Source organism: Telopea speciosissima, chromosome 4, assembly GCF_018873765.1.
Source record: "Telopea speciosissima isolate NSW1024214 ecotype Mountain lineage chromosome 4, Tspe_v1, whole genome shotgun sequence".
Lineage (NCBI taxonomy): Eukaryota > Viridiplantae > Streptophyta > Magnoliopsida > Proteales > Proteaceae > Telopea > Telopea speciosissima.
In genome coordinates, this window is record NC_057919.1 from 60967524 (window position 1) to 60974414 (window position 6891).

The 6891-nt window shown below is 40.0% G+C and overlaps 1 long non-coding RNA gene across 1 annotated transcript; it reads right to left on the reverse strand.

Moving 5' to 3' along the window:
• Positions 1 to 320: 320 nt before the first annotated feature.
• LOC122657825 lies at positions 321 to 3459 on the reverse strand. The gene is made up of 2 exons (XR_006332368.1): positions 3416 to 3459; positions 321 to 1109 (listed from the first exon to the last, which is right to left on the reverse strand). It is a non-coding gene; the product is annotated as an uncharacterized LOC122657825 (long non-coding RNA).
• Positions 3460 to 6891: the final 3432 nt, after the last annotated feature.

Sequence of the window (6891 nt, forward strand, 5' to 3'; positions counted from 1 at the left end):
TCCATAATTTGAATAATAACATTATCAAAAATCCAAAACAATGGGAATAAGATTATGTTCAAAAAGCTTTCTCTTTAGTTATGTCCAACAAAAGGGGTACACATGAGTGCACAGAGATCTATATCTGAAGACCCTCATTCACTTCATCTTTTGTTCTGTAAAGAGAACATGTCGGTTCACTCGGGGATCATACTTACGGAACTCAAGCTTTTCTGTCATCTTCCGAGGGTTCTTCCGCTTCACGTAGAAAAATCCTGTCCCAGCAGCAGAGACAAGCCTAATGAATATTGAACCACCCTTTGCTTTACCCATCCTTTTTCTGAGCCACAAAACAATTAACAAAATCTGCCAAAAAACAAATAATTCATAATAAAATTGGTTACTTCCTCTGAATTTGAGAAAATATTGCAGCAGCCCTAGAGATTACATAAACTACACATAATATGTTTCTAAGTCTTTGGCTGATGAGAAGTACATACTGAGGAGATTTAGGACCCAAAGACCAATAAACAGAATGCATCAGTACATGAAAACAGAAGATGCTGTCCTCCTTGCCATATCTTGCAGGGAAACTTGTGTTTCTTGGCCAGAATTAAAGTTATATGGCCAACAAATGACTCACTCAACAGTAGATGTCAAGGATATTTTAAGTGAATTGGTAAATTTTGATAAATATTTTGCCTTTGGTTGGAACAACCTTTCCACTCTGGCATTCCTTTCATGCTTTCATCAACTTTGAGTGGCTAGTATTCAGATAAAACAAGGTTTGAGCCACAGACAAGGAGATGTATCCATGGCTATTTGTCTAAACTGTACATGGTAAGAACTTGGAACCTAAATTTATGCAAGTGGGGCATGATACGCCCATGCCCAATCTGGTTTTAATACAGGTTGTCTGTAACTCAGTTTGTCTTGAAGATCTCATTTCTTATTTCTTCACTCACGCACACTATCGTTATTATCAGAAATCCAAAAGATTTTGGACCAGAAGAACTTGTCCAAACCCCCTATGTTTGGACAAAAATTTCTAGTATGGACATGGTAGAAAAATTAGGCAGACAGAATTTGTCAAAGAGGTTCATCTACATATTGCAACACTAGTAACCTACCTAGGCTGCAACAGGGCCAGGTTGCCAGGATTTTTAAAACCCCAACCGAACCCTGAATCCTCCTAGCTTAGCCCATGCCTGTCCTGATCCTGAACCTGACAGGCTCAGCCCAGGCCAAGCCCATAACCTGATTCAAACAAACATCTTGCTTGGGCCCTGTTGTGAAAGACTCAATTCTTTATTGGTAGGCTTTAGACCCATAACTAGGTGGTGACACTATTTAAGGATTTTTTTAAATTGATGGGGTAAGACTATTCCATCCTAAAATTGAAGAACTAAACTAGAAATAAAGAGCAGCAAAGAATCATTGCAATACCAATTACTTCCAAGAGAAACTTGTGAGGACAAGCCCCTGTTTGAGAACCCTCCAAAAGGATATCAGATAGTTAACAACTAATTTGAATACTACACACATGCATTATTTTTCAAAACCCATACTCAACATTCCCACTACATATAGACATTTGTCTCCCTTATTTTAAATGCTTGTGCAGGCTGTTGCATTGCTTGCTAATGTTATGTCTTATGAGAGATCTTACCTCCTGGAGACAAATTAGCAAGTTTTCTTGCTAATTTGTCTCCAGGAGGTAAGATCTCTCATAAGACATAACATTAGCAAGCAATGCAACAGCAGCAAAGCAACTCCCCATGACACTCCTTACTATTTTCATGTTTCTCACAGCAATGCTAGCAAGCCATAAATCTCTAATTTTAACAATGTTGCATATATATATATATATAACTACTTGATCTTTTGTATACAAAACACAAAAAACATCAACCCCTTTTACCAGATTAGGATTCAGCAACATAAATACATAATGAACAAAAGAATCTTGAGCTCCACGGTATCCATGTACAGAGATCAATCCCCAAACTACCACATATATCGAATCATTGCCCTTTTATTCTATAATTGTAAACGCCAGTTTGACAGACTTTAATTAACAAGGATAGATACAATAAATAACAGGCACCAAATTCCCTCGAAGAGGATTCTAAAGATTAGTCCACAAATGTCCATATTGAGGCACAGAGACTAATGAATCTAGTCATAAAGCATTCTATTCAATTTAAACAAGACTTAATGGTTACCTACAGTTGCATATTAGTCCACAGATGTCCAAATTGAGGGCTGCTTATTCTTTGGATCTTATATCATGCTGTCCATGGAAAGGTTGCGAATGAAGAATCTGGAGTTTCCAAAAACGACGAGGATACGAGGGCTAATTATTCTATGGATCTGCTATCATGGTCTCCATGGCAAGGTTTCAATAGATGGTTGCAGCTGAGATTAATCGAATTAATTGGTTACCTACAGTTGCAGAGTATGAATCTGGAGTTTCCTAAACGATGAAGAATCAAGGTTTCTGGTTCTTTGGATCGGATATCATGGTGTCCATGGCAAGGTTGCAACAGAGTGTTGTAGCTGAGATTAATTAGATTGGCTACCGGGAGTTGCAGACTATTAATCTGAATTCTGAAGTTTCCAAACAAGAAGACGATGATGGTGCTAGAGGGCCTGCTACGAAAGGCTATTTCAAAATCCCACCCTGTCACTATCTCCCTCGCTTGACTTGCCATGCCAGTCCGGTTAGGTTTTTTCTGTGAAATACTAAAATCCGCGGAGCTCTCGACCATCAGGCCTTCACATCATCAAAAGTGATTGAGAAAATTAGAAAAATCTGAGCCAATGATATTTGGGTATCTCTATGACAACAACATTAGGGCATTGGAATATCTCTTGCAAAAGACAAAGGGGATTAAACTTAGCGCAGAATGGGTCTCTGAAATAGCCTCTCCAAAGACTTACAAGGAATGGTGGTGGAATCTAGGAGAAAATTGATCAATCACAGACAGAGCCCAAGAGAGTTGGACACTTGTATGATGGTTTGCTTTTTTTTTTGGGTAAAACTTGTATGCTGGTTTGTGACCAGTATAAAGGTAGGCAAGACGCTCTCGACACACACATGCATAGAGAGAGAGAGGTCATCTGTGTTGCCGGAACTTGCAGAGCAGGTTGAAGGCTTGACGGCAGCTTGAAGTTGAAGCCTTGAAGGGTTTCGTCGTGGGAGACGAGAGAGTGAAACTTTGGAAGTGTGAAACGAAAAATGAATTAATTGAGATTGAGGAAATAAAACCATAAAAGGTTAAAAACGTTTCTAAAATCAGGGTCGGGCTTGGCCAGGGTGGGCTAAGCTCGAGTCCTCAACCTTGGCTCGGCCCGACACTGGCTCAGGGCCAGACCCTATTCAAGCTCAAGGCGGGTTCGGGCCGCAGGGACAAACGTGCACCCCTAAACCTACCTATTACCTTCTCACCCACTCATTCTTCACACCTAAAAAAAATTCTTAGAATGCCCAAGAGTGTTTGAATCTGGGTGAATGGGTGGGTAGGACTGGGAGCTTAGATTTGTAATAATAATGGACAAAAGTTACATCTACTTCAAATGAACCAATATTGCTTGTGTCTACCATTTATAGGAGTATGGTTGTACAGTTGAAATTTGAGGATGGTGAGCTTTCAACCTGAGCTTGAGATTTAGTAGCTGGAATTCAATGTTTTTCTAATACAAAGTGTTGGCTGTCAAATAGTGTCCCTTCGTAAGGCAAGAGGAGCATATGTTATGCAACAAAATACACCTCTTTGGAGGCAAAGAAAAGAGCCTAGAGCAAATTCCTGGTGTGGCTAATAATAGTTAAGAGTCCATAGTTGACCAGCATGATCATTGTCACATGTTCCAATAGCAAGTGCAAACTCTAGGGTTTGTTTTGCATTTAACATATAGAAACAATGAAACAAGTGTACAACATGTAAAACTGAGGCTAGGTTAGGAAAAATAGGAATATAGAACGGAACCACAGAATAACTCAAAGGCCACATTCATTTTACATAAGGAGATAACCTAGCTGACACCATTAATCATTTAAGTCCCTCAGGGAGATGGAATCCACATTGCAAATGGTAAAAGAGCATCTACCTGCAGCTGCCCATCTTGATTTGAAAAGGAATATGAGCTGAAACCCTCATTGAACTTTGGTAACAGCAATGTAGAAGAGAATTCTAGTCAGTGGAGAATCTCTTGGTCTTCCAAAATTCAAAACCCAAAGGAACAACCTCTGAAAAGGTAGAAATTTTCCATGAAAGGGGCTACTTTTCTGTTTGCCCTGTTCTGAGGATTATCCTCAACTTACAAACAAGAACCAATTTAAGTAACAGTGGAAAGCTACGGCAGAAACCGGAGATTGTAAAGGGGATGATATGGACTAAGCAGAGGACTTCTAACCCTACCAATACTAAAGCAAATAGCAGACAAACAGCAACTCACTCTCACATTCTTCCATCTAGAAGCTCTGAAAGTTTCTAGCAACATCTAATGGAGCAATCCTACGAACTTTCAGAATTGAAAGGATCAATCTGCTGCAACTTATCATTTCCAGTTCAACCTTTAAAGAAATGGAGGAGTTTTGGAATGATAATGAGTTGGCTTTCAAGCAATTCTAACTATCATCAGAATAATAGCTTCAAATAATTTGCATTAAATTCTTGTCTTTTGATGCTTCATCCATGGAAACGAATCGCAATTTAAGACATGAGAAATTGCAGTCACCATGCGAGAGAAAGAGAAAAAGGGACTGTAGTTTTACGTACCTCGATTCTGTGATTGGGTCAAATCCTTGAGCCTCCACTCTTGAGAGGAAAGGGTAAGACAAAAATGCTGTAAATCGATCGGCTTCAGTGTGTTTCAACCGTTTCTCTTCCGTCCCCTACTTATTGGGCCAAAATCTAGACTGAATATTTTACGGTCATCTCCTATCAAGGTTTTTAAAACACGGAATCGGTCCAATCCAATAACAGGAAATTTCTAGGGTTTTAGGGTTTGAATCGACCCATACACCATTAGGGGCGTCCCAAATTCCCAACTCAAAGAGCATTTGATCCTCTGCTGTCGCCTGACCGCGTGTGGCCTCACACAGGCAGGATGTGGACCCCACTCGGGCAGGGTGCTCAGGCAATTGGTAGGGTGGTCATTTTGCCCCTGTCTGTTTGAGGTTGCACGCCGGCCGCTTGAACAGACGGCAGCAAGAGGATCTCGATCCACTCAAGGAAAGGGGCCAGGAAGGATGAGGAATAACAAGATATATACATCTAATGGGGAGAGAGGCAGACATGCGACTTCTCCTGGACTTAGGCCAATGCTCTACTGCAGTATTAGTAAGCCAAAGAGGTGGTTGAAAAGTCCATAAAATACATTAATAGGGGTGTTAAATGGTGTTGTTCAGTGTGGTCAGCATGCCAGTTCGGTTTAGCATAATAGCCTAATAGGTAGAATCTGAAATCAAACTTAGGGGATCCTGGGTTTGGAATAGTATTCGCTCTATCATTCTTGATTTGATAAATATGGTTTGTTAGAAGGTAGGGAATGGGAGATCCATTAACATCTGGAACTTTACTTGGATCCCTAAATTAGAACACTTCAAAATCTCATCCTTATTAATCCCCACCCTTCTATTATCAATGTTAAGGATCTCATAATAGGGATTGGAATCACTCTTTGATCATCAATATCTTCCCAAGATATACTTAGAGACCATCTTATCTATTCCCTTGAGTACTACCCTCACACTAATTTCCTTTTTACTCCTTTTAGCAAGTCTGGGATTTTTTCATCCAAAGTGGTTTTTCCTTCCTTTCTAAACATATTGACCTGAATTTTTATCCTCTCAAGTGCACTGCCCAGTGTACCTTTAAAGTGCAACGGACGGTAGCCCCACACTTGTTCTTAGTTTTTTATCCTATTAAGTGCAGTGGCCACCGTTCGATGCACTTCAAATGTGCACTGGATAGTGCACTACACTTGAGAAGACTCCATATCAACCCCATTTCAAATGATGGTTGCAAAATTTGGAAGACTATATGGGGTCATTAAAGTCCACTTGATATTTAAGTTGTTTGCATTAAAAATTTTAGGAGGTGAAATTCCTACCCTCTACAAATTTAAAATCATTCATTGACATTGATGATACTTGCAAAATCTGTAATTCAGCTTCTGAAAGAGACGGACACCTCTTTGTTTCTTGTGAGCTCTCTAAGAGAATTTGGGTTGGAGGAACACTCGGGTTGCGCACTGAAAATCTTCAAGCTAGGAAGTAGGAACCTCTATGATCTAATTGATAATTTCATCAACAATCAAGGGTTGTGTTTGGCATGCATTCTTGAAATGAATTCTAAGGTAAATTCCGTATTCTTAGACGATAAAAACAACTAAGTCTCAGTGTTGCTTCAATCACCGCATATTTCTTGTGGCTATCTAGGAACAAATTCTATTTTCAAAAAACCAAGCCAAATACCGTCCACACCTTAACGCTCATCGGACATTGGATATGGACTTGCCCTTTACCCCACTAAACCAGAATCCATTACCTACTCAGAACCACAACTTCCACCACCGTTGGATTTTTATATCAACTATCCCTCTTTAGACCAGCTCATCATTCTCTGATTGGAGCTTTGTGTAGGCAAAACTACGGTCCAGGGATCAAACCATGGATCCCTAGGGAAAGCAATTATAAATATTAGGGTATTGCACGCCCTGGGTTATCCCATGGTGTCCCATGGGTGCCCATTTTAATTTTAGGATTTTTCATGGTTGCCCATGGGAACCCTGGTGCATCCCTATTAGGGTTTCTCCTTTCCTCATGTGTCCCATGCAATTTTAGAACACATTAGGGACAGAGAAAAATGCATCTCTAGTCATCACATGGCAAGAGGGATCCATCCC